General features: G+C 51.3%; 1 protein-coding gene across 4 annotated transcripts in view; it reads right to left on the reverse strand.

Annotated features, from left to right (window-relative positions):
• ADCY5 (adenylate cyclase 5) overlaps positions 1–26,432 on the reverse strand; it is a 141,431-nt gene that overhangs the window by 111,890 nt on the left and 3,109 nt on the right. The window lies entirely within an intron of this gene.

The raw sequence follows: 26,432 nt of genomic DNA on the forward strand, positions 1-26,432 counted from the left end.
TTCTGAGGACCAGTCCTGAACTAGTGGCTTGACTTAACAACTCATCCTTAAAGCAACCCTTCCAAGGATTTAGAAATGAGGAAACTGAGGCTCTGTGAGGCTAAGTAACCTGCCCAAGGTCACACGGGTACCAAGGCAGGAAGGAGAATTTGAATGGAGGGCTGTCTGACTCTAAAGCTTCCACCACACCAGCCTCTGGGACCCCTAGAGAGAAGAGCTGAGGGGTGAGCCACAGCAGGGCCTGCAGCCCCTCCCGGTCACCAGGGAGGGGACCCTCAGGTTCTCTCACGGTCCCCACTGGCCCTTGAGTCTGACAGGAACTGTTTATTCTAGACTCTGATATTTTCTGTAAACATGGCTTAGGTTGCCAAGAGAGGGAGAGAAATTCATTTGTCAGAGAGAATGAGACTCAACCATTAAACTTCCTTCGATTCAGCGGGGGACCAGGGGACAGGGTGGAACCTCAGCCCTGGACAGAGCCCCAAGCAGCCTCTCCCCCAGTCCCACACTGACGAGTACAGCCCCACACCGCGTGCCACGTGCCTGTGGTCTCGCTGGTCAGGACACTTCCCACCAGAGCCCTGGGGAGATCTTCATGGTACAAGATAAAATGACCCAGATTCTTTCTGAGCTGGGCCACTTGTCCTCCCCGGGGGTTACGGTGGCCCCTGGGAGGACTAATGAGCCTCTCTTCAGTGTCTGTGGGACTGTTTAGAAAATGATTACTTTTCCTGCGACCAGAGAGAGGGAGTGGCATGTCCCACAGCACCTCTGTGACCTTAGGGAAGAGCTCCTACAGGGGAGAACACAGTTTAATTACAAAACCCAGGCCTCGGGTTTAATCTGGTACACCTTCTTACTACATTGCTTTTCTTTTTAAGGTCTTCTTTATTTTACCCAACACTGCACCCTTGGGAAAAATTCACAGTGAAGAAACTGAGCAGTGAGGGCATCACTGACAAACGTGGGATGACACAGAGAGGCAGAGATCAAATTCAGGTACACATTTTTTCAGACATACTAAGTTTAAACAAGTAAATGGACATGATGGTTGGAATTTGCTTCAATATACTTTAGCAAGAGGGGAAAAAAAATGAAGTGAATGTGGGAAAAATCCTGACAATCATTGAATCTGAATGATGGGTATATGGGAGTTCACTATTCTCTCTACTTTGCCACGTTTCATATTAAAAAATCTGAGACAAAGGCCCCACCCAGAGACAGGAAGTTATAATGCAGGACCCAGGGGAGGTGCCCAGGGCGGGAGACGGAGGGACAGGAGGAGGAAGAGATGGCCGAGGGGCAGGAAGCGAGGATGGTGTTATCCCGAGGAGGGTCGTATCCTCCAGGACCTGCTGTCTTGTTGGATAGGTCACCTCCACCCCCAAAGCTCTCTTTCTGAGACTTTATTCTTCAGGACTCACTTCCAGACTCTTCCCACAAAGGGCTAACGGCAAGAATCGCCTTCTCTGGAACGTTTATCATCAGAGCATTTTGTCTAGTTGCGTTGGGGAAGACACCAGGCTGCCCCACAGAGAGATGACCAGTCCATCTCCCAAAGGCCCTCCTTGGCCCCGATCTGATTGGGAAGGAGGGGAGAAAACTCTAAGGACAAGGGACACTCAGACTCTGCCCTCTCATCTGAGATAAATGACAGGACGTGACGACTCTCTCACAGAAACTTGTAGAGACCTCGAGATTTGGAGCAAATTTCCTACCAGCAGGCCTTTCACACCCACAGACAGGGCACCCTGATACTGAGGAAGAGGCAAACCCTCTCTCTTACGGATTGAATTGTTCCCCCTCCCCCATTGACATGTCCTCCAATGTGACTGTATTTGGAGATGGGGTCTTGGGGAGGTAATGAAGATTAAATGAGGTCATAAAGGTGGGGCCCTCATCCAATAGGGCTGGTTTGACCTCTCTCTCCAAGCTCACGCACAGAGGAAAGGCCATGTGAGAACCCAGGAGGAAGGCAGCCATCTGCAAGGCAGGAAAAGAGTTCTCACCAGAAACCGAATCTGCTGGCACCTTGATCTTGGACTTCCAGCCCCTAGAACTGTGAGAAAATAGATGTCTTGTTTAAGCCACCCAGCCTGCGGTATTTTGTTACAGCAGCCCAAACTGACGAATCTTTCCCCTCAGAGACGTGACGCCCAAAGGCGCACTGCAGTTCCATCTGGCCCTGTAGGCATGCCAGTCTGGCTCAAGTGCCTCTGATCTCCTGACACCTCTCAAGGTACAGGGTCCCTCCCTCCTTCCTTTGCATCGCACCATGTGTGGTCTGGACCAGGAGGCATGAAAAGGGCACAAATGGGTCTGCCTTTCCAGGGAAGAAAGGAAGCTGGTGCCAATAAGAGGTCCCCACCCTCTCCTCCTTGGTCTTCTTCCCAGGCTCCCCACAGGGCAGTGATGGAAACCACTGCCTGATGACCAAGCTGGCCAGAGCCAGTGAGCCCTCCTCTCTCACAGGCCCTGGACAGCCAGGCACCCAGAGGACATTTCCTTAAGCCCCTCTCACTCCCTAACTGAACAAATATTTGCCCCTGCTAAGCACTGTCCTTTCATTCAGGCAGCAAATTTTTATTAAATGTCCACTTTACTGAACGCTGGAAATGGACATGTATCTCCTGACTAAGAGGCCAGCAATCTATAAATAAAGGAGGCGACGGGGAAAGAGGACAGTATCTCAAGTCAGAAGTTGGGTCTGAATCTCAATCAATTTAGTCTAAATCAACCACAGACTAGCCCTGTGACCTTGGGTAGTCACCTCACCTCTTTGGGCCTCCATTTGCTCCACTGAAAATGAGAGAGTTGGAGGTGCTAGCTAAAGTTCCTTCTACCTCTGACATGCTAGAATTCCACTAAGAGAAACTCAGAAAACAATACAAATGAAGACTTGGGGGTAAGATGACTCGAGACGCCTGGAACGTGCTGGAGGAAGATGCAGAGTAGTCCAGCACAGTAAGACCCTGGACCAGCCACGGCCACCAACTCTTTTGTGTGAGGAGAGAGCCACTCCAGAAATCAGAGTGGGCTCATTTCCCTGGGGAGCCCTGGCTACTAGGTGCACTGGCAGGTCCAAGCTACAAAGCACCCCCGGCACCAGGAGCCAGGACCCATGCTGGTCACTCATTCCTACAAAGGCCAGGGGGACAGGTTCACCCAAAGATCCCACCTCACCAACTGGTCTGTGCTCCCACCATCCCAGGTACCCCAGAGAGGGCCCTGCATCCCCCTGGTCCCATCATGATTCCCCAGAGGACTGCCCTCTACCACACCAACAGCTCCAGTGCTGGCCCCAAGCACAGGCAGGCTGCAGACGGCCCCCTCCATCCAGACGCCCAAGGCCAGGGAGGCAGCGCCCACCCACTTGTCTTTGACTGGCAACAGCATTACCCTGGCTCATCCTCCACGCCTCCTCTTCCTCGCTTGCCAAATCCTGTCACTTTTCCAAGAGAAAAACCTCTCCCTTCACTCTTTCTTCCCACTCCACTCTGCTCCCCAGCCCGCCTCAGGCCTCATCCCACTCTCCCAGACCGGCGTCAGCCTCTTTCCAGGGCACCCCCTTGCCCCGCTACATGCTCCCCACCCCACAGACTCTCCCTGTCCACCCCTTCTAAGGTGCAACTATGTGCTTCTGCCCACAAACCCCACAGGACCCCTCTTACAGCTACATTATACAGACACTCCTCGTGCCAGCATGTGAGGCGTCACCTCTGCCTGCCCCAGGGAGGACCCTGCACATGGGTCACTGGGAAGATTCAGGGATCCCAGACATGCCCCAGTCACTCCAGCTTCTGGGCCTTTGCTTCTGCACTGCCCCCTGCAGTGATGTCGGGGCCTCAGAGGCTCCTTCATGTAGCCCCCCAAGGCTCTTCTCCACTGGGATGGGACATCCCGACTGCCTGCTCTGAGCTCCTCCTCCTCCTAGCCCCCCACCCTAACTCTTGGCTTGCACTTCTTGTTTCCTTCCCCTTGGATTAAGAGTGATTCTGGGCTTGTCTTAGATGCCCACCTGCCCCTCTGCCCTGCACAAATGACAGGCTCTCCGCGGCGAGGCCAGCACCTTCCTTGTCGCTGGATCCCCTTGCCATGCAGACAGAGATACACAAGACCTATCTGTCTCCTCAGATGATACCGCACAGCCCGTTCTTTGGAGGGACAAGGCAGGGGCGGGCTGCCAAGGAGCACCACGGAGGGCCCTGGTGCTGGCTGCTGCGTCGGGAGCCGGCATCCCCCACCCCGGGGACAGGTCTCCGTCCAGCGCAGCCTGATTGTGCGTTTATGAGTCATGGTCACGAGGCCCACAGCAGCTTAATGAGGGACATTCTCGGTACACACACTCACAGACACACAGATACACCCCAGACAGGCAGACCATTTCCCACCTAGAGATCAGAGCTGAAGCCCCAGGGGCCAGGCGAGGAGAGGGGCAGAGATGGTCCGGCCCACATCCCACTTTGGCTTGTCCTCTGCAGGGATTTATTATCTTCTTTCTCCATTTCCTCCTGCCTGGAGTGGCGGAGGGGGAAGGTAGGGAGTGCTCCAGGAAGCAGCGGCAAGAGGCCTCAAGGCAGGATGGGAGGAGAGGAGGGCTATCTGTACCCCAGGCCCTACAAATGGCTCCAGCTTCATTTACCTGCATGGCCAAAAGCCTGGACCATCTGAGACAGACGCCAGAGGCCCAAGGCCAGCAGAAGCCTGATGGCGGGCCCCCACCCCTGGCTCCCTCAGTTCTAGCCAGTCATCCTCCCCTGGGGTGGCAGGCAGCTCAGGGGCAGCGGTAGGCAGTGGGCCACACCCCTCTCGGACCCTGCCTTCATTTCCTACGGCTGCTTTCACAAAGTACCACAAGCGGGGGGCTCACACCACAAGAGATAATTGTCTCACAGTTCTAGAGGCCAGAAGTCCATGGTCAAAGTGTCGCAGGGTTGGCTCCTCTGAAAGCTGTGAGGGAGACTCTACTCCAGGCCGCCCCAGCCTCTGGCAGCCTCGGGCGCGCCTGGCTTGTAGATGGTGCTTTCCCTGTGTCTTCAGGCCGTCTTCCCTCAATGCATGTCTACCTCTGCGGCCAGATTTCCCCTTTTTCATAAGGATACCGCTCATATTGATTGGATCAGGGTTCTCCCTAATCACCTCATCTAACTTGATTATCTTCAAAGACCCTATTTCTAAATAAGGTCAAAGGTACTGTGAGTTAGATCTTCAGCATTTTTTTGAAAGACAATTCAACCCATAATAGACCCCAAGGGCAGGAGCTGCTGAAGGTACTATTATTGTTCCTACTGAAAGAATAGTAACTATAAAAGAGCTGACCTTCGTGGGCTTACCATGTGCCACATACCATTATAAGCATGGAAAACAACACTAGCCAGAAGTCACTTTTATTATCTCCACTTGATGAGAAAGCTCAGACCCAGAGAGGCTAGGGAACTTCCCCAAGGTCACAGACTTCATGCATGACAAAGCCAGGATTCGAACGCACCATAACAGCCCTGAGCTGTTGCACTATGATAATCATATTGTACAATGTAAGCATCTGTCAGTTCTGGGCAACACAGTTATCATCTCACTAGGATACCTTGTCCTAAATCCAGAACCTGGGTGTGATCCACTCTGACCATCAGATTGAACCACGGAGAGAGTTCTCACAGGGCAATTGCCCCCTGTACCCTGGCTCAAGTCACCACCTAAGAGAGGGAAGAGGCCTGTGGTGGGGCAATTCCTAGGTGAGAGGAGCTCTGAGTCGGGGAGTCGGGGGCAGGGGGCACACGAGACAAATGAAGCCCACTGCCTCCCTTTCTGGGACTGCCCCACCCACCCCCAGATGGGTACAAAACCACACTGTATCAAACCCAACTGCTGTCTTACAGTGGAAGGGACTGACTGATTTGTCCTGAAGGCTTTTCAGTTAATAGGGGAAGGCTGTGGGAGAGAGCTGAGCCTGAAAACCCTGAAACCTGCTGCCTTAAAGCCCCACGGCCGTCCCTGGTACACTAGCCACAGCCCCAGCCTGGAGCCAGGCCCTCAAGCCTCAGCCTTTTCCCTAATCGTGTGCGCTTGTCGATGTTGTTGCTGTTATTATTACTGTTGTAGTAATCATACTACTCCATGTTTCTTCCCCGGCTACTCCGGGGACAGCGCAGACATTAGCTCATAATAATGCAGCCTTTACTGGGAGGCAGAAAACCGTGCAGGCACTGGGACTGCCAGCTTCCTCTCTGGCAGAAAGGGGCCCTCGAAGGGTTCTGCCCAGCTCCTAATATGGCCACACTCTCTCCCCTTCTCTCAGCAAAGTGGCACCAAAGCTGAGCCTACACTTAGATGAGCAGTTAAAGCAGCCAGAAGTTAAAGGGCACGAGACTGTGGGAAAGCGAGGGCGGCACAGAGGCCAGAGGGACTAGACATCTCGTGGATTCACCTCCTCTCGTGGCCTGTCCATGGGATTTCCACGGGCAGTGTGGAAGGTCAGGGTATTTTACACAGATTAGTGCCCAGGGCTCCCAACAGCACTGTGGCCTGCAGAGCAACAGCCCCAAGCAGTCAGATGGGGACACTGAGAGGCAGCTGTGGTCACTCATCTAAGGTAACTGTACACAGGTAGATGGCAAATTAAACCACACAGCCCTGAGTCACAACAGCACATCAGGGGCAGTGAGCTCAACTCATGACCTGGGGGCTGCAACTCCCCTGCCCCCACCCCCACCAGAAGGCCCCGCCGGGAGGGCCCACCTCTCCCAGACCCTACTACGATGGCTTCCAGGCCTGGCGCACCAGCAGCAGGCTTGGTCCCCTTTCTCACTGAGGCCCTGCTCGTGCTGCTGGGACCCCTGACACTCCAGAAGAATTCACAGGCTGTGGCCATTCCAGGAGAGGGGTGAGCACACAAACTAATGAGATGGTCCCTTCTCAAGTAGGGGAGAAAGACTGACACAGATGTATCACAGTCTGACAGGAGCTGGTGCAACCTGGATGCGTAGAGCAGAGAGAATTTCCCAGCTGTCTCTCCCGGGAGAAGCGGCTGGGCTCACCTCGAGGACAAGGAGGTGATACTTCCCTGCACCTCACAGGGAGGGGACAGAGCAGTTACCGGGGCTGCCCTGGCCCTCAGCTCAGGAGCAGGTCACATCAGGCAGCAGCTCGAAGGCACTCAGCCCTGAGGCCACCAGGGCCACTCACCCAGCCCACCCAGCCCACACCCACACCTGCCTCCCAGACTCACGCCTGGGCTTATTAGCACAAACCTTTAGTGCTCAGCTGGCTCTCAGGCTTGTGAAGTCCTGACCCCCTCCCCCAGCTATAAAACCCATCCCTACCGCACCCCTGGGGAGAAGAGGAAGTGGAGGGAAGTTCCGGATTAAGGGGACAGAATTCTTGGCTCTGACTTCCCACAGGGAGGTGGGAAGTTTCTCTTCTTCTACATCCCTGGCTACAGCCGTGTGGCCTCCAGCATTCTACCCTCTTTCCAGACTTTCAAGGTGCAAGGACTAAGCACATTTGCATCCCACAGCCAGAAACTGGGTCCTGAGTTGGGGAAGATGGGTCCTGACCCCATCCTCAGGGAGCTCGCAGTCAGAAGGGGGAGGTAACATCTTCTGCCCTCAGAGAGTTTCCAATCTGGTGGGCACAGACTCAGCCCCTGCCCTCAGGGAGTTCCTAGTCTGGTGGGGGAGACATGATCCTTGTCCTCACGAGCTCCTAGTCTCAAAGGGAGAAATGCAGCTTGTGCGCTCAGCTCCCAGTCTGATGGAAGGGGCAGACCCTGAGGCTCTGAGAAGGGCTAGCATTGAGTCCCAAGGCAGAAGGACCCCCCAGAACAGAGACTCGCAGCTGGCAGTCCCTCTGCAGTAAGTATCCAGTCCTAGGAGTGCAGCGTCTTCCTGCGCAGAGAAAGGGGCCTCGGGGACGAGGAAGGTAGATGGCACATGCCCTAAGAAGGGAAGGGTAGGGCTGGCAAGCTGAGTGGGGGAAAACAGGGAGCCACCCTGGGACTCAGGGCAGCCTCCACTCCAGACCCTGATCCCCTCACTCACTGCCTCGGAGGTGGCAGAAGCATCAGTCCCAATTCTCATATGCGCAAACCAAGGCTGGGGGGAAGGGCACCAGGTGGCCTAAGGAAGCAGGAAGGTCCCCGCTGTTCATTCTATTCTCCCTTTGGGGCCATGCCGGCCTTTGGGAGCCCCGGTGTCAAGGCTGTGGAGAGGAGCGTGGCCGGGGCCCCAGCCTCAGGGCAGATGAGCTGGCGCTGAGGCAAGAAGACTGCAAGCAAGTGTGGGGATTATCTCATGGTGCTCAAGTGTCCACACCGTGCACCCTTGCACCACACACATGCCCTGCACACAGGAGGGACTCACAGGTCTGTCTGCTCTGTGCTAGCAACCTGCCCTCAGAGGGAACAAGTGGTGGCAGGGGCCATGTGCTCGCTGCCCCTCAACTGAGGCCTGTTTCTCCTGATGCTCTTTGCTCTCAGACAGTGGGACCAAGGACTGTTCATCTCACGACCAGAGCCCAGGGCTGTCCCCACCAGGCTGGGAGCTCTCTGAAGGCAAGTTTCTCTCCTCTGGAAGATGGGGGTTTAGTGGGGTGGGGCAGATGTAGGAAGGAAGCAAGGGCTCTCCTGCATCCTAGCAAGGGGCCCTTAGTTCTCCCAGGCTCTCCTGCCGATTTCTCTGGAAAGATGGTTCAGGCAGGATCCGCAGTCCTTTCCCACATGGCCCCTTCCCAGGGCTGAACACCCCTGGGGCAAGAGAACTGGAACGGAGATGCCTTGGGGGTGGGGGGTGTTACAGAGGGATGATGAGCATGGGGAGCGCTGCCTCCCATCACCCCTACGGTCTTGCCTCCACCCTGACTCAGAGAGATCATCCTTTTGGTCATTTCCCCCTTTTCTATCCCACGTTCAGCTTGTTGGGTGCAGGCTGGCTTTTCTAATGGGCTCTGGGTTGAAGGGTATGAGGGGGTGTGTGTGTGTATGTGCATGTGTGCCCATCTGTCCTGGGGAGCAATAATAGTTAATAAATAAGTGAATGACAAAAATAGCCTCAAAGGAGCTGACAGGCAGAAGGCCAGAGTGGCCGGGCGTGGGGCCAACACCCTGAAATGCCAAATGTTAATTTATCCAAAAAAGAAAAAATGTCCATTTCAAAACCGGCTCCATTAGACAGGGTCAGGGGGTGTTGTGGTTTCTGGCTCTGGCATAGCCCCTCCCCACACGTCCCAAGTGCAGCCCAGGCACAGGGGGCCCCGGGCTCAGGGTGAGGGTAACAGCACGGGGGAGAAGGGGCCCAGTCAGGGACACAGAAGGTTACGGACGGGCAGGAAGCCGGCAGGCCGCTTCCCAGCAGTCCTCCAACAGTCCACCCAGCTGGCCAGCCCTGTGTCCAGTCCCAAAGGTCCAGCCAGCTGGGGGAATGTTCTGGATATCATCACAGTTCCTTGCCTTGGGCAAGGGCCCTAACGCACCTAGACGCTCACTTGGGGTGAGGGACTTGGCTCGATGTCCTGGTTGTCACTAGACCTCAGCTAGACCCTCACCTGACTTCTCTCAAGCCCTTCTCCACAAGCCTGACCAGCTCAGCATTCTTCACCCTGAGGCCTCTGGTGTCCATGGATGGCTGCCTCCCTCTGGAGGATCTGTGCTGGCCACTTGGTGGCCACCAGCCAGAATAAGGGTGGGGCAGGGGTGGGGGGAAATCCATGACCCAGGATCTAGCCCTTCTTCCACTCAGCCTTCTTTTTTGGATGTAATACAATGTTTTCTACTCTGTTTACTGCCATCCAAACACACAGGTTCTCAAGAGAAACACTAGGCTCTTCTGTAATGTGTGGGAATTTAAAAGCTTATGCTCAACAAGGACAGACCCCAGGTCGTTTATGGAGGGCGATTTCCTTGGCAGTCCCCTCCTAAATGCTCTGCACACATCACTGCCTGGAACGGTCAACACAGCCCTCAGGGGCAGCGATTCTTGTTATAACCCATTTTGTGGAGTACACTTAGGCTCAGAAAAGGCAAGAAGCCTGCCAAGGAGAAACAGCTGGGACATAGCAGAGATGAGATTTGAACTGTGTGGGCACAGAGAACACAGCCATGAGGGGGTGGAGTCCCTGCCGGGGGAAGCCACACTCTAACAAGGGAGGGGGAGCGGGTAAGCAGGGAACATGGGGTTAAATGCGCACTTTGTCAAGTGGTGCTTGAGAAGGGACAGTGTGTGGAGGGTGGCAAACTGGGTCTGCAGGATCACTAGGAGCTCTGCTGGGGGTCAAGGTGGCCAGGATGCCAGGGTCCCAGAGAAGGATGAAGTTCTCAGAAACTTGACATCTCTAGGCACCAGGCAGAGGGCTGGCTGAGGTGGGGGTTCCCAGGCTCTAGAGCAAGAAGGAGCTAGAGGGCTGAATGTTTGGGTGTTTAACACCTAGGTAAAGGTGGGAATTCGAGGGAAGAAGGCTGACATGAGATATTTAAAGCCCAAGAAAAGGTAAGGAGGGTCCCTGGGGAAGAGGTGTAAGCGCCCGTCTGTCCGCTGGACTTGGGAGGTCAGAGCCCAGACGTGGAGCCAGGCTGTCCAGTTTATGATGTGAGCTTGGGCAAGCACCTAACCGGCCAGGCTCAGTGTCCTCATCTATAAAATGAGGGTGACAACAGCAGTGCTTACCTCATAGGGTTGTTGTGGGGATTCAATAAGTTAACAGAACAAAACAATGCGCTTAGAGCAGAGGTGGGCACACAGAAGGCACAAGGCACGAGTCTGCTCTTGAGGGCGGGGTCTGCAGCGTATTCATCTTGGTTTCCCAGGACCCAACACACGGTAGATATTTGTTTAACAATTCAGTCCAACAAACATCTAACACCAGTACCTAGTCAAAGGGGAACTGACGTGACAAAAACAAAGCCAATTTAGGGACGACGATGAATTTTGTTTTGGGATATGATAGGGTCCAAAGAGCTGGAGAGACACTGGCCAGGAAGCTCAATGGACAAGGACCCATGACCAAGGTTAAGGCGGGAAAGAAATGTCTGAGGACCGCGCACGGCCTGGCTGTGTGACTCTCAAGTGAAGTCCTTTCTTATTTGGTCCCAGTGCCCCGATTAATGTACACAGCGGTCTCTCCCAGATCACTTCCTAGCTCCTGCCCTCCAGGTTAGAGTCTCTCCCTGGTCCTCTCTCCCTTGCCTTCTCCCAAAAGCCTCCTCCAGCTCTGCCCACTGAGAACCACCCGGCACAGGCCAAGCAGAAAGGCCCCTCCTGCCCTCAGTCTAAGCATCTCATTCTGCCTTCCCCAGCCACCTTGTGGTGAAGTCAACACAGAAACCTCTGCCTCTGTGGGGGGCCTGGCACCCCCCCAGGCCCCATCACTTCAGAGAAGTGAGACTCTGTCAGCCTCAACCCTTTCTCCACCTAGGGAGGCACTGCAGAGTGGAACTGTGTCCCTGGGGCACCTGCCTCAAATCTGGGGGGTGCCTACTTAAGATGCAGGTTCCTGGGTCCACCTTAGACTTACTGGATCAGACTCCCTTGACAAAAGGGCACAGGAATTGAACTTTCAAACAGACTTTGTGGGGAATTCTTGCACACACTGGTTTGGGAGCTGCCGGCGTACCAGCTGTGAGTATGAGCTCTGAGCCCCTCTGAGCCCCTCTCACCCCCTGAAAGTACAACTTTACCCGAGTCTCTTCCTTTCAGGGCCTCAGTTTTCTCATCTATAAAATATTCTCCTTAAAAAAGCAGTACCGACCTAATGGGAGATTACGAGGGTCAATTAAGTTAACAAGTGCTCGGCATTGTGCCGGGCACACAGTAAGTGAGTGATAACTGGCAGGAATTGGCAAGATTGTCTTATCTTTAAGTTGGGCATCTCAGAAAGGCAGGAGGTTTCCATCAGATGGAATATTCTCCCTGGGGAAGAACAAAGCCCCTCTTGCCTCCCTATGCCCAGGGCCCCAGGGCTTCATCAGGACAATGGCAAAGGCTGAATGGAAAAGAAACAGAGATGCTGTTCCCAAAGGATGGCCCACCCCATGCCAGGCCGGCTATCAGGACACCTCCAAGTCCAGAGGAGTCCCCAGAGGAAAGGAAGGAGGACACCCCCTCCCCAGTGAGTGCCTGTGCTCAGCTCCTCCCCAGCCGTGGATGGAGGCACGATAAGAACCCTCTTCTCCCCAGAGCAGAACCCCAAGAAGGCACCTGGCCCCACCCACTCCCACCTCCCAGTCAGGTAGCTTCCCCAGGCTTTTCTACTCTGGGGGCCTGGGGATGCCAGAGTTCACATAAACATGGAGAGAAGTATCTCTGAGACTACCTGATACCCATTCCCTGGAAGCTGGACGACAGGGAAGGAGCAAGTGAGAGAAGTCAGTGTGTCATGTGCCACCTGTGTGTGGCCAGGCCAGCGGCTTCTTGGCTTCTGGGAAACCCAGGGCTCTGTGTTTCTGTGCTCTTTACTGGGGAAGAGAAGGCCCCACCCCAAAGCCACACCCAACTGCCACAGGTCCTCTGAGCTCACCTGTCCACAGCTACTGTCCCACTCTCTCGGAGGTGGCCCTCTTAGTTTAATTACAGCTGGGGGTGTGAAGACCCAGCGGGGGTCTCAGAGTCGGCAGCTCAGCCTGCAGAGACTAAATCCCCACACATCACGCCAGGGCCAGCCTCAGCCCTTCTCCCCCACCTCTCAGCCAAGTCTGCAGGTGGGAACCCCTTCTGCCACCTCTCCCAGCGCCTCCTTCTTTCTCCCACCCCCTCACAGCACAGAGGCTGCAGCGTCTGCCCTGAGACCCTCTTCCTGCTCCACAGCGGAACCCAGAGATGACCCTAGGGGAAGTGTGATGGGGCAGTCCATATCTTTTCATTCCCTTAACAGAAATCAGGTCTGTTCTTTAAATCGAGGCTTCAGGTGATTTTCCTTTGACTTCTAGAAGATACAGAGTAAAATTAAAGAAAAGACTGAAGGGGTGTGGGGGGGTGTAGCTCGGTGGCAGAGCGTGTGCTTGGCATGCACAAGGTCATGGGTTCAATCCCCAGTACCTTCATGAAAAAAGAAAAAAAGAAAAAAAAAAGGCTGCAGGGGAATGCAAGCTGGAACCAGTCTTATAGTCCTGGACATGACAGGGAACGGTCTCACCTGGGTGACATCGCCAGGGGCTGCTCTCTGACACCCAGGAAAAGATCAGAGGGTGCCACCACTTCAGATCCAGCAGGAGTTCTCTATAGACCTGTTTGCCAGTGAAATCACCCCAGAGGCCTCCGAGGGAGAGGATTTAAATCAGCCCCACAGACATCAGGTGGGAAAGAAGCAGAGGCAAGCAACACCCCACCCAGGGAAGATGTCAAATGGTGACTAACTGGCTTTTCTAGGCCATTGTCGCCAATGCCGGAGAAATATTCCACTTTAAAAATAAATGTAAAGCGAAATCCAAAATTAGCTCTCCCCAGATAACCCCTTTCCAAAAAAGATCACACCGTAATCCACATGTGGCCATTTGTGGAGGATTTAACCCAAGGACGTTTCCCTGTCCTGGATAGGCATGCTTCCCAGGCCTCCACCCTACACATCTGGCACCTTTCAATCCTCCCAGTCCTCAGATGGACCCCAGTTTCATGTGCTTCTCTCAGTCCTCCTGGAGCACGAGTGCGGCAGCAGGATCTTTGTACTTCTTGACAAAGGTGCTAGGAAAGACGCAGCTTCAAAGTGCACAGGAAGGAAATTTTCTCAGGGTGCAAGCCCCATCTCTCCATCACCCTGCACATCACTTTTCTTTACTCTCTTAGTCTTTGCCACACACACTGATCACAATACAGACAGGTGGGGCATCACTAACCATATAATTCCCTATGTATTTCATGAGCTTAAGAGTCGAAGAAAAAGTAATGGTGGTATTAGCGCTAGACTAACATTGCTATTTACCTGCTGTGTAACTCTGAGCAAAGTCATCCATTTAACAAATATTTATTGAGCATATACTACAAACACTCTAGTTGGAGGGAAACTCACGAAGATTAACGTACAATTTCTCCCATCCAAAAGGGAAATATTACGTAAAAAAGAGAGAAAGGAAGAGTTAACACCGATCAATAGGCATTTGTTTGTAGCTAACAGGCCATCAGGAATGCTGAGTGAGATCTGTGGCTCTGCTAAGGTGGCCCCGCCGAGCACATGGTGTGGCAGTCATTTTCTGTAACATTCTTGTAGTCATTATAGCCCTGCACTAAGCCGTTTATCGAGCCACATTTGGGGCTAATTGCTGGTGATAAGAGCAACATAAATATACCAAGCACCAGCCTGGCCTGACAAGATTTTATACACCAACCACCAACCACGTTTTCTTCCCCTATTACACGCCTGCAATAATTTTTAGTGGCCATCACTCTTTAATGAATCACCACGATAAACCCTTTCGATATAAACAACTTGCCTTTCAATAGAGCCATAAATCAGACTCTGCATCATCCACGTAATCCCTCTGCTGGTGAAGAGAGGCTCAGGGCAGTCGTTCTCAACCTCAGCACACAGGAGCGTCACCAGGAGCATTCCAAAATGCTGATGCCCAGGCCCACCCCAGATGAGCCTGGATACCGGGGTTATGTAGAGACTCCTAGATATGCCTTCACTTCCTCCATCGTAAGCACTGTTGGATTACTGGGGGTTAACCCACCCAGAAAGCTTAAGTCTCAGACCCCTGGGCATTTGAGGTGAAATACAGAGCTGACACAGACACTATAATCCAGGAGAATCAACTATAAGGAAGTATACAATGCACTGTGAGAACTGTTTCATGGGATTGCTTTGAAAAGAATGAAGTATACTGTACCACAATAAAGGTGTTTAAAAAATAAAAGTATACTGTTTGGAATCTGTGTAATTAACCCTGCTCATATTTATTGTCCTTACAGTTTAACTTGCCTCCTGGCGAGTCCTGAGGCCTTTCCCCCACCTTACAGCTGGAAAGACAGAAGTGGGAGGACTCAGGGAGCAGGAAAAGATACCAGAAGAAAGCTGAGAAGAGACGGGACCAAGGATGGGGTGGGAGGCAAATCAGGACAAGAGGGGCCCTGCCTGACATCACCTGACAGACCAGTAGGACACTCAAGAGAGGGAGGGCAAAGATGGAAAGCAGTTTTTTCTAAGACCAAGCCCCCAGGCACAGAGCCCCCTGCCGGTGGTCCAGGGAGGGCGCACCATGAGGAACCCCTCTCTGCCAAGAGTCAGCATCCCTTGTGGAACCAGAGAATGGAGACTGTCTGCCTTCTTCCCACAGTACTGGCAGGGGGGGTCCGCAAGGCAGGAGCACTCAGTCAAAATAGCTGAGTATTAAAACAGACAAGGCCCCTGTCCTCAGAGAACTAACTGTCACATAGAAAGAGGGATACAAACCAGCATGAGTGCCACAGAGAAAAAGAAGAGGTTGTTTCAGAGTAACTCAGATGTCAGATGCAGGGTGTCAGCTGTTGCAGAGGCAGGACCCCTCTCCCTCAGCGGGGAGGGGCACGAGCCTGCCCTGCTCACCAGGGATCCAGCTCTGGCCCGTCTCCCTCAGCAACCTCTGCAGCTGAGATGCCAGGGCACTTCGGAGCTGGTGTTACCCCCCGGGAGCCAGTCATGGGGTGGATGGGTCCCTCCCAGGCAGTATGGTGAAGTGCTTACAGGAAAAAGGACTTGGCCAGAGGAAGACTGGAGACTTGGGCATGTTATGTGAACAAATAGCTTTCCTGTCCCCAAAAGAAACTGTGAAAATAAAATCTTGAAAATCCACTTGAAAAAGAATGGCACTTGGGCAGGAGTTACATTTTCCTTTAGTTTTCTTGAGAAGAGTGACAAGGATAGAAGGGGATTTGAAGCAGGATGCTTGGGGTACTTTTTATGATGTTGATGGTTGTGGGGAGCTGGGCTTTAAAGACATCCTGGAAACACATGAGAAAGTGCTAAACTGCACATCTACTATATGCAACTCTGCAGAAAGACCCCGGGCCTGACCTCCAAGAAGCAATCCTGATGTGTCCCCAGCTGCCTCCTCCCTTCCCACCCGTTCCACCTGCGTCACCAGAAGCCTGGATATGAGGTGGCCTCACGCCCAGACCTGAGCTATCCCGGTGTCACATCTAACCCGGCTCCTGGGTCTCAGTCCCTACTCACCCATCCATAAGACCACTCAGGGGCTCTTCACAGGTAAACATCTGATCCCCGGTGCCCCAGGAACACGTCAGTACCGCTTTCTCTCACAGCATCACTGCAGGCTCAGGAAATGACAAATCATTTAATGCCCATCTGAGCCAGACACCATGCAGGAAGGAAGGCCATTGCAAATAAGAAACCACACCTTCCACAACCAACCAAGAAACTGCTTGAGGGCAGCGGGGCCTTCTCTGGTGGGCTCTGGGCTGGGTCCAAATGTGAAAAGAGCACTGGATTTGGAGTCCGAGATCTGGATTTGTATAGCAACTCCTCTAAGTTAACTAACTAGCTGTGTGACCCGAATGAGGTCACTCAACCTCTCTGAACCCCTACCTCCTCTTCAACATAATATCAGCAACACAGGCCTATAACTATGAGCGCCCTCACATGCCCTGCCTTGTCTGGGCACCCACAGCAGATCCTGTGAGTCAGGAATTTATTATCCTCAGTTTACAGAGTGGGAACTGACTGAGTGAGGGGAAGGCAACTCAGTCAGGGTTATATCACCAGGGATTTCTTCTGAGCCCCTGGGCCCCAAAGCCAACATCTGCATCTTCTTAACTCATCAGCTCCTCAGAACCGTCATGAGAAGCAAATACGATCAAACAGGGTAAAGTGCTTTGTCATCTATAAAATGCTAATCAAATGTCAAAGTATTTGAATCTTTTGACTGATATGTAAACCATTGTCTAGTGGACAGAATGTCACGCATTTTTCAGAACCAGAAATTTAAAATTATATATATATATATATATATATATATATATATATATATATATATATATATATATATATATAATATATATATAAATATAATATATATATTATATATATATATATTGTTTTTAAAATCTCACATCATTCCACTAGTCCAGAAACCACTCTGCTGTGACAAACACATGTTATCAAATAGGAGTGAGAGGCCAGGCAGGACTAGGGTTCTGAGTCTGCCATAGGGTTCTGCACCTGATCCATGTTTGCCTCAGTAAGTGGCCACTCCCCTCCCCAGTGTCAAACCTGGGTTAGAATCCCAGTGTCTCCACTCTCAATTTGGGTTTCCACTAGAAAAAGATCCTGAGGCAAGGATTTGAAAGAAGTGGTTTACCTGGGAGGAGAAAGAGAGAAAGGAAGGAAAAGAAGGAAGGAAGGAAGGAAGGAAAGAAGGAAGGAAGGAAGGGAGGGAGGGAGGGGGGAGGAAAGAAAGAAAGAAAGAAAGAAAGAAAGAAAGAAAGAAAGAAAGAAAGAAAGAAAGAAAGAAAGAAAGAAAGAAAGAAAGAAAGAAAGAAAGAAAGGGAAAGAAAGAAAGAAAGAAAAGGAAGGAAGGAAGAAAGAAAGAAAAGAAAGAAAGAAAAGGAAGGAAGGAAGAAAGAAAGAAGGAAGGAAGAAAAGAAGGAAGGAAGGAAGGAAGGAAGGAAGGAAGGAAGGAAAGAAAGAAAGAAAGAAAGAAAGAAAGAAAGAAAGAAAGAAAGAAAGAAAGAAAGAAAGAAAAGGAAGGAAGGAAGAAAGAAAAAAGAAAGAAAAGAAAAAGAAAGAAAAGGAAGGAAGGAAGGAAGAAAGAAAAAAGGAAAGAAAGAAAGAAAGAAAGAAAGAAAAGGAAGGAAGGAAAGAAGAAGGAAGGAAGGAAGGAAAGAAAGAAAGAAAGAAAGAAAGAAAAGAAAACGAAAGAAAGAAAAGGAAGGAAGGAAGGAAGGAAGGAAGAAAAGAAAGAAAGAAAAGAAAAGAAAGAAAGAAAGAAAGAAAGAAAAGGAAGGAAGGAAGAAAGAAGGAAGGAAGAAAAGAAGGAAGGAAGGAAGAGAGAAAGAAAGAAAGGGAAGGGAGAGAGGGAGGGAGAAAGAAAGAAAGGAGAAAGGAATGTTTTCAAGCCTGTTACGACCGTGGGACTGTGGACAACCAGGGCAGAATCCTTCTGCAAGTCTGGGAGCCAACACAGCAAGCTTGTCTTAAAGTTATATTCCTCCTATGCCAGGGCCAAGGGAGCAGGGGTATTTATCCACCAACACCCAACAGTCATTGGTTGAGGGCTGCTTTGGGGATGGTAACTCCCTCCCTAGCACTTCTGACCTGCCTCACAAGCAGGCAGAGAGGCTCAGGGCCAGAGAAAGCCCTCAGGTGCTGACAGCTGGCAGTCTGGCTGGCAAAAGCGGAAAGGTACATGCCCAGGGAATATGGGCAGGCACTGAACCATCTGCTATGCTCACTCGCTGAGTGACCTTGGGGAAGTGACTTACCTTCTCTTATCCCATTTTCTGCAGCCCTGAAATAGGAATTAAAATGTCTTTCTCATAAGGTTGGTATCAAGATTAAATGAGGTCATGTGTGTAAGGGGTTAGTCCACTGCCAGGCTTGCAATAAAAACTCAATATATACTCATTGTTTATAATCGATATTCTTTAAGGGCTTCCTCCTTTTGGAGAGTGGGGGTGGGAAGGAAACAGAAAATGGGGGGAAGGATGATCTGAAATAGCCCATCACTACTTCCCCGTGGGCAGCCATACCCTCAGCACATAGACCCCAGCCCCACCAAAGGTCATTATACAGAAACACAACTTGCTTCAATGTCTAATGACAGCAGAAAACCCTAAAAGAAACTGAAACTAGATAATGGAGCACCTTCCTGGTCCCTTTCAGCCCCATCATTTTACCTTCTAAAGGATTTCAGATGCAGATGGGAAATGAGACTTTAAAACAGGCAGCCAGCCAATGCAGGCAGGGCGATCTCTTTCTTGAGGAAGGAAAGCCCCCCAAACAAATAAATGCCCCCATCTAGATGACTTTGCCTAGGCTTACCCCAGAGGCAGGGAGCTGGACCCTGAGAAATTTCAAAGATCCACCCAGCCCCTGAAGCAGTGTGTTCTAAAGTTCAGCAAACACTTATGCTCCCGTTATGTTCCTTCAAAAACTGGTTCTGGCGGGGAGGGTATAGCTCAGTGGGAGAATGTGTGCTTAGCATGCACGAGGTCCTGGGCTCAATCTCCAGTACTTCCATTAAAGATGAATAAATAAATAAACCTAATTAGCCCACCCAAAAAAACTGGTTCTGGGGTCAAATATATTCGAAAAATCTTCATGCAATAGCCCCTCTTGGCAAATTCTACTACATGTTAACACATTAAAAGCTTTAAAGTTCTACAATAAAGAATTCCATTTAACCCAGTATTTCCTAAACTTATTTGACACAGGACTGAATGTGTGTATGTGAAACATCTATTAACATCCCTCCAAAGGACAGTCAGTGGGAGAGTCTGGGCTAAAGGCAGTGCTGGATGCTGGACCCGGGCTGAGTCATCTTTGAAACCTCATGGCCTAGCACAGTGTCTGGTACACAGTAGGCACCTAATAAATGGTTGTTGTCTGAATGAATAGGGAGAAGGCTGAAAGAATGACTTAATAATAGTTTTCAAATCTGTGAAGGGATATAGTATCGGCAGTGCCAGGCAACAGCTCTCTGTTTCCAAGAAGGCACACGTTTTAAATTGCAGCAGGAGGGATTTTGGAAGCCCTGCTCAGAGTTTAGGATTACAATCCACCAAAATAGGCTTCCAAGCTGAGCTGCATCGCTTCCTTCTGTGGAGGTGTTGGTCTAGCACTTCAGCACAGCCGAGAGCCTGTGTGCAGCCGTCCACCCACCCCACCACCCGTTCATCCATTCATTCAAACCCGTACTGAGCACCTACTATGTACTGGGCACCGAGGTCCCTCAGGACCCCTTCCAAAAGCCAAGTGGGACTGCAGTGAGCTGTGTGGTAATGCCCAGAGAGCACCTAAGGGGAAGGGAGAGGGGACCATCCAAGAGTGAGGTCAGGAAGCTTCAAGTCCAGAAGCAATGCTCATAACCCTCCCAGAGCAAGAAGTGTGTGTGTGTGTGTGTGTGTGTGTGTGTGGAGGGGGTGGGGGGGTTAAGGCTGACACATGAGGCTGGCTTAAAGAATAAAGCCACTACTGTCTCCTTGTGTTTGTTTGTTTACCCCCCTTTTCTTGTGACTATATCCCATTGTTCCCAGACAGCATCCCTGCCCCCACTTCCAAGCTTTTCCCCTCCCCATACTCACAGCTCCAATCTCCTCTGCCTTTCCTTACACCCTACTTCTCCTCCTTCAAAACATCTCCAATTCCCTACCACTTGTCTACCCCCGATCTCCTCATTTTCCACGTTCTCTACCATCCATTCTGGAACTGGAGTATCCTCAGTGTTTGCCATATTCACATATCAGACAAATGAATAAATAAACCAGACCTCAAACTAGGGTCCATCTTTCTGCTGACCACCACCACCCTCAGCCACTACCACCACCAATGATGAGCCACAGATTGCTTTGCTTCAAACAAGAGTAGGGGGTTGGGAATGCCTGGGGGGCAGGATGAGAGAATATGGGTCCAGGTCTGGGCATCCTTCCCATCCTATTTCACCATTACCAATTGCCTTCAACTCTGCATCCTACATCAGTACATGCACCAGCCCCACCTGGACATCTGCTAATGCGTCTGCAGGTCTGCAGTGACTTTGCGTCTTTAAACGGAGGCTGAACTGGGCATGACAAGAGGACACCCCAAGAGACTGCAGAGGCAGTCATGCTGTGGCAAGACACGAAGCCACAGAATCTGAGGGTTGGGTGTGACCTGAGCAGTTATCTTGGCCAATGATCCCAAACCTAAGAGTCATCAAGATCAGCTGGAGAGCTTTAAACACTAGATCCAAGCTGTTCAAAAAACAGATCCCTTCCTGGGCCCCACCCCAGACCTTTGGAAGCAGAGCCTTCCATTTCCTCAGTAAGAAGCTTGACAGATGGCCATCCAGTCCCCCTTGGACACAGCCACTGACACAGCTGGCTACCCCAGGAGCTATCTGTTTTGATGGCTGCAACCCCAAAGGCTAGAAAGTTATCTCCTACCTGGAGCTGACATCTGTCTACTGTGTTCACCCATTTGCCCCAACTGTGCCCTTGGGAGCAACCGAAAATAAATCTAGTCCCTCTTCTAAGACCTGACCACAGGGATTGCAGCAATAAATAACGCCCTGTCAGTTCCGTGTCTCTGCTTTCTCACCTTGCCATTCTGCTCTCCTCCCAGGTAACTATCTCCCATCCTTTCCAATGCTCTCTCAGAAGGCAGGGCTTCCAGTCCCCTTACCAAAGTGGTACCCTCTCTGAATTCTAGAATCAAACATAGTATTTCAGTTGGGGCTTCAATCTTCTCATGAACTGGATATGCCCATAGACCTAACCAAGACCCCACTGGTCTTTTCTGTTAGACCAAAATGGAGTTCACAGTCCATTAACTAGAAACCCTCAGATTCTGTTCACAGTGTTGTAGAGAGATCTTCCCTGTCCTGCATTTAGACACTGCTTGGAGAGAAGGAGGGGGAAAGTAGGGCTTTCCAATTATCTTCATGGAGTTTTGTATTTGGGAGAGAAAATGAACACCGATCCTGCCCTCCATTAGCGAGCTACCCTACCTGATAAGCATGGATGGAAGAGGGATACACTAAAGGGTGACTTATGTAACTGTCCCCACAGCATTTATGGGCACAATTACACGGGAGCTCCTGGAGCACACTGTTTCCATTTCCAACACTGGCGATGCTCCTGGGAAGTTAATGACCGCGAGCTGGACCCACCACAAGATAAAGTTAAGTCAGGTGCCAAGCGGGCAGCCGTGGACTGGAAGACACCCAGCAAGTGGCTGGTACAATCACAGGGAGGCTCCCACCTCGGTCCACCTCCCCCTACACCCGTCCCACCTCTGGCTGGGACAGAGGTGGGCGCTGCGTTCTCAGCTCTTGGGAGAAGAAAAGGCCGGGCCCAGCATGGGCCACAGCATAGCTTCTGCTGCCCACCACACCCTCTGACCGAGCGGCTGGTGGCCAGGCCCTCTCTGCCCAGGAGAGCTTCTGTCCAGGCCTTTTACACGGATTTTTACAACTCTTCTGTGAGGCTGGGCAGGTTTCCATGATGGAGTTTAATACATCGTCTGTGTCCTCTTTATAGACAAGCGTGAGCATTCCACAGCACCCGGACCTCATGCTCTTGCTCCTGATCAAAACTTAGATTGAATTGTTAACAATCAACATTCCCGCAAGTACAGTGGCTGATCGTTCTGCTCCTTGGCTGGGCCTTGGACATTCCTGAAGTCCTCCTCACAGGAATCCAGGCACTCCTGGGATCCAAAAGACACCCCCCTCTCCAGAAGCCCTGCTGGACTCTCACCCCTAGAGGCTTCTGCTCCCCTCCAAGCACCGCATTCCCGCTGCACAGAGAAGGAGGCACCATCAATGAAAGCAATTAGCAAATATAATTGGGAAATACAATTAGTGTTGCGGCAAGACTAGCAGACCCTCCACAGCTACAAACTCTGAGCCAGCCTCCCGCCCCAGCCCGCTGCTGCTGCTGGAGTTCACTACAGCCTCATTTCTCTCGTTCAGAAGTGTGGGTGATGGGGAAAGTAACTGGCGGCAGACGATTCCCAGCATCGAGTGGAATTGTGTCCTCTCCCACACCACCCCGGCGGGCAGGGAGACAGCAGCTGCCAGTAGCACACACGGGGCAGCCACGATGACCCACCACACAGGCCTCTGGGCCATGGTCCAGAGCAAGGAGGCGGCTCTCCGTGTGGCTCCCCAGATGGTGAACAACTTGAGGTTTTGAAAGGGAAGAGTAGGACTCCATAGGGCCAGGGGAGCTGACCCCTCAAGTCTGCCCCCCAGCCTCATTATGGAATGGGAGGCATGTGAGCCAGAGATCAAGGTCAGAAGGTCGATCAAGGCCCACAATCAGAAAGAGAAATGACCATGGCAAGCCAGCCACCAACCAAGAATAAACAGCCGTGATGATCTCCTTTCAAAGGCAACACAAAGGTTTCCCTGGGGAAGCAAACCACCTCCATCACCCAGGCTGGCCCACAGGACAGACAGATAGCTACACACACACACACACACACACGGATGCACATACACACTGAGGCCAGCCCACACGACAGACAGATACACACATGCACACACACACACATGCATGCATGAACACACTGGGGCCAGCCTACAGGAGAGACACACACCCACGCATGGACCCACACACCCAAACCTCCACAGCCACAATGGTGGGTTCTTGGTTTGCTTCCCCATCCCCATCCATCCTCAGACTCCTCAGTACAGACACTCACACGTGCTTATAGTCACAGAACATCACGCAAACAGCACCTGTGCCTTTCTGATCTCTGGAACAACTGATGACAGTTGCGGGTTCAAACAGGCACAAAGGACGAAATGCAGGAAATCACCAAGTTTCTCCAAAAGGATTAGGGGGAAGAGAGGAAGGAACTGAAGATAGCTGTGTGGGGATAGGTTGGCCCACACTGCAAGGGCCACCTCTGACAGCTCTCCTGTGCTCACAGGGACCCACATCGGGTCAGAATCTTCTTTTCTGAAATCACGTCAAACTCGTTTAATGGGGCTGCAGAACAAAAATACCCCACATGTGAACAGGACTCTACTTTTCAAAGAGCTCTCCCATCCATTATCACCTCCTAGAGAAACACTGGACAGTGAAGATGCTCATCTCCTTGGCCAAATGACCACTCACCCTCATGGAGACCAAAGATGGTTTTTCCAAAATAATCTTTTAATACCCAAGCATATGTAATAGTTGTCTGAACGTACTTGTTTGTGTGTGAGTGCAAGTAGAGGCTTTATGTAGCAGAGTGGGATACAGTCAAACAAAAATGAGGTTGCCATAGCAACAGGCTCCAGCATCATCGCAGCCTATTAACACAAGTGAGGAATGTGTTTGGCAGATGCTCGAGTGTTATTTATGGTATGGGTGTAGCAGAGGGACTTCTAACAGGCAAAGAAGGAGAAAAAAACAACCCTGTGACGCTCCTACTGTACCCCGCTGAGGAGACAACAGTGAGACGAGCACAGAAGGCAAGGCTGAGGCTGCAAATGGAGAGTAAGAGATGGGAAAGCAGAAAAGCAGGCAGGCAGAGGAGAGGAGAGATGGGCAGAGAGCAACAGGGGACTGGAAGGGGAGGAAAGAGAAGGGACATGAGAGAGAAAGAGCAAGGGGAGGGGGATGGATACCAGAGGAAGAGCTAGAGGCAGAGATGTAGCAAAAGGAAGAAACATCATTCCCCAAAAAGGGCTGCCCCACCTTGCCTCTCAGCTCCCTCAAGTAAAAACCATCAGGAGGCAACTGATAAGATACTAAATGTTTCTCCTCCTAATTGGAGCAAAGGCAGAGCCCCAAACATAAAAGGCACTTGGGAAGAGTAAAATACCCAAATCAGACACTGATCTTGTTGAAGATCTGGGCCGTGGGAGCAAAGGGGCTGGTCTCCCAGGGGAAGTGAAAAAATGCCAACACAGTTTCCTGAGGGCCTACTATGTATCCAAGGCACTGTGGAGGGAAATTCCCAAAGCTCCAGCATTAGAAACCACACGTTGTGGCTCCATTTCCCTGGATGTGCATCTTCATCAAAGAAAAGAACAAGCCATCCTCCAACACCTGCCACTCCAGGGCAGCCTGAGGCGGTGGGTCACGCTGGATGGTCCCACTAATACTTCCCCGCAATCCAGCAGGGTTTGCTCAAGAAAGACAAAGGTTTTTATCAGACATAATCAGAAAGGTAAATCAAACGCAAATGAAAAAAGATCCAGTTTTCTCTCAAGTCAAATAGAAAGAATGTTTGTGATGGTGGCTCATTCCCAACAAGCTCAGCTATACTCAGCCCAGCAGGTCATGGGAAGTTAAGTGCAAACCCACCCAAAAGCCTACAAACAAAGGAAGTTCTGAAGACCACAATGGGTAAAAGAAGCATGGAGTGGGAGGTGCTAGAGGTGGGGAGAGAAGGGAGAGGAAATGGCCTGAGGAACTAGAAGGGGAAGTCAATTAGACACTCTGTTGCTGCAATGGCATCTTCATGCTAAGATGGAGACAGAGTATCCCAGGTCCAGCACTCCTGTCCTGGGATCTGACTCCAATCTCCTGAAATCACACATCCTGGATTGCCTAGGGCTGTAATCAGACCCTGAGTCCCAAGTCTGGTACAGAAAATACCCTGAATGATCCTGGAAATCTCTGCTGCTCCATGTGGATGACATGCCATTCCCTCTGCAGAAAAGCTACACCCACCTTAGCAACCTGCTTCCCATTCAAGCCAGGAATAACCCCCAAAGATATAATACTCATATGATAGTCTGGGTCCCCAGGTCAAAAGATTTGGAGCTTTTATAAGCACTAACAATAGTACCTAACTTTTTAAAACCAGTTCTCAATAGGTTTCTCTCTCAAGTTCAAAGCTCATCTCTAAAGATTTTTTTTTCCTTCTGATTCCAGATCAGAAAAACATTAACTTAGTATCAATAACCCCACCTACTTCACTCATTGGAACACAACTAAATTGGCAAGCAGTAATTAAATTCCCACTAAGTCCCCTAACTTGTGTTAGAAAAAGAGAGAGGGTGGAGAAGGAAAAACACATACACCTCAGGATTCCTGCATCCAAGGAGCTTACGTTGGATGGGGAACAAAACCAATGGGCACTGGAGAATAAGTAAGCGCCCCATCTGTGGCTCTGACTCCATTGTTGACCATGCATTAGAGGGAGAAGCCAGTATAGCTGGAATAAAAGATGGGACTCCTTGCAGGAGGTGAGGCTTCAGACAGAGGGGTTGGAACTGGAAGGGGCATGCATAGTGCTTTCATTTACTAGACAAGAAAGCTGGGGCCCAGAGAGGTGGCAGGTCCCCTCCCTCCCAGTCACAGAGCACCTTGGAGGTGCAGCTAGAGCCTAGCACCCTGAAGCCCACACTGTCCCTGTGGGAGAGTACCAGACCCAGGAAGCCAGGGGGCACAGGAGAGCCCTCAAGGAAGATGCAGTCCTCAACAGGATCCAAGTCTGAGGAAAGGCACTAGAAGTGGGAAGGAGGGAGGCAATGACAATGGAATACAATTGAGAGGTTCTGTTAGAGGATGCAGATGCCCTAAGAGAGGTCGAGGGCACAGTGGGATCTATGATCAAGAGACTAGCCTGCAGCAAGAGCCCCCTTGACTCTCACAGCCAAGCTGCACTGCAACCAAGTAGGCTCAGCAGGGGCCAATGGATGAGGCCCACGGAGCTGCAGACAAGGGAGAAAGGGTGCATGTCAGAGGAGCTGGTCTCACCCAGGGTCGCCATGGCCAGCACACATCTCTCCCACAAATCGTTAGGGGAGTCACCAGTTAACTAGGCAGAAGTTTTATTTCCTCCTGAGCCCACTGTTCAAGGCTCACGAAACC

This window comes from Camelus bactrianus, chromosome 1 (assembly GCF_048773025.1).
Source record: "Camelus bactrianus isolate YW-2024 breed Bactrian camel chromosome 1, ASM4877302v1, whole genome shotgun sequence".
Taxonomy (NCBI): domain Eukaryota; kingdom Metazoa; phylum Chordata; class Mammalia; order Artiodactyla; family Camelidae; genus Camelus; species Camelus bactrianus.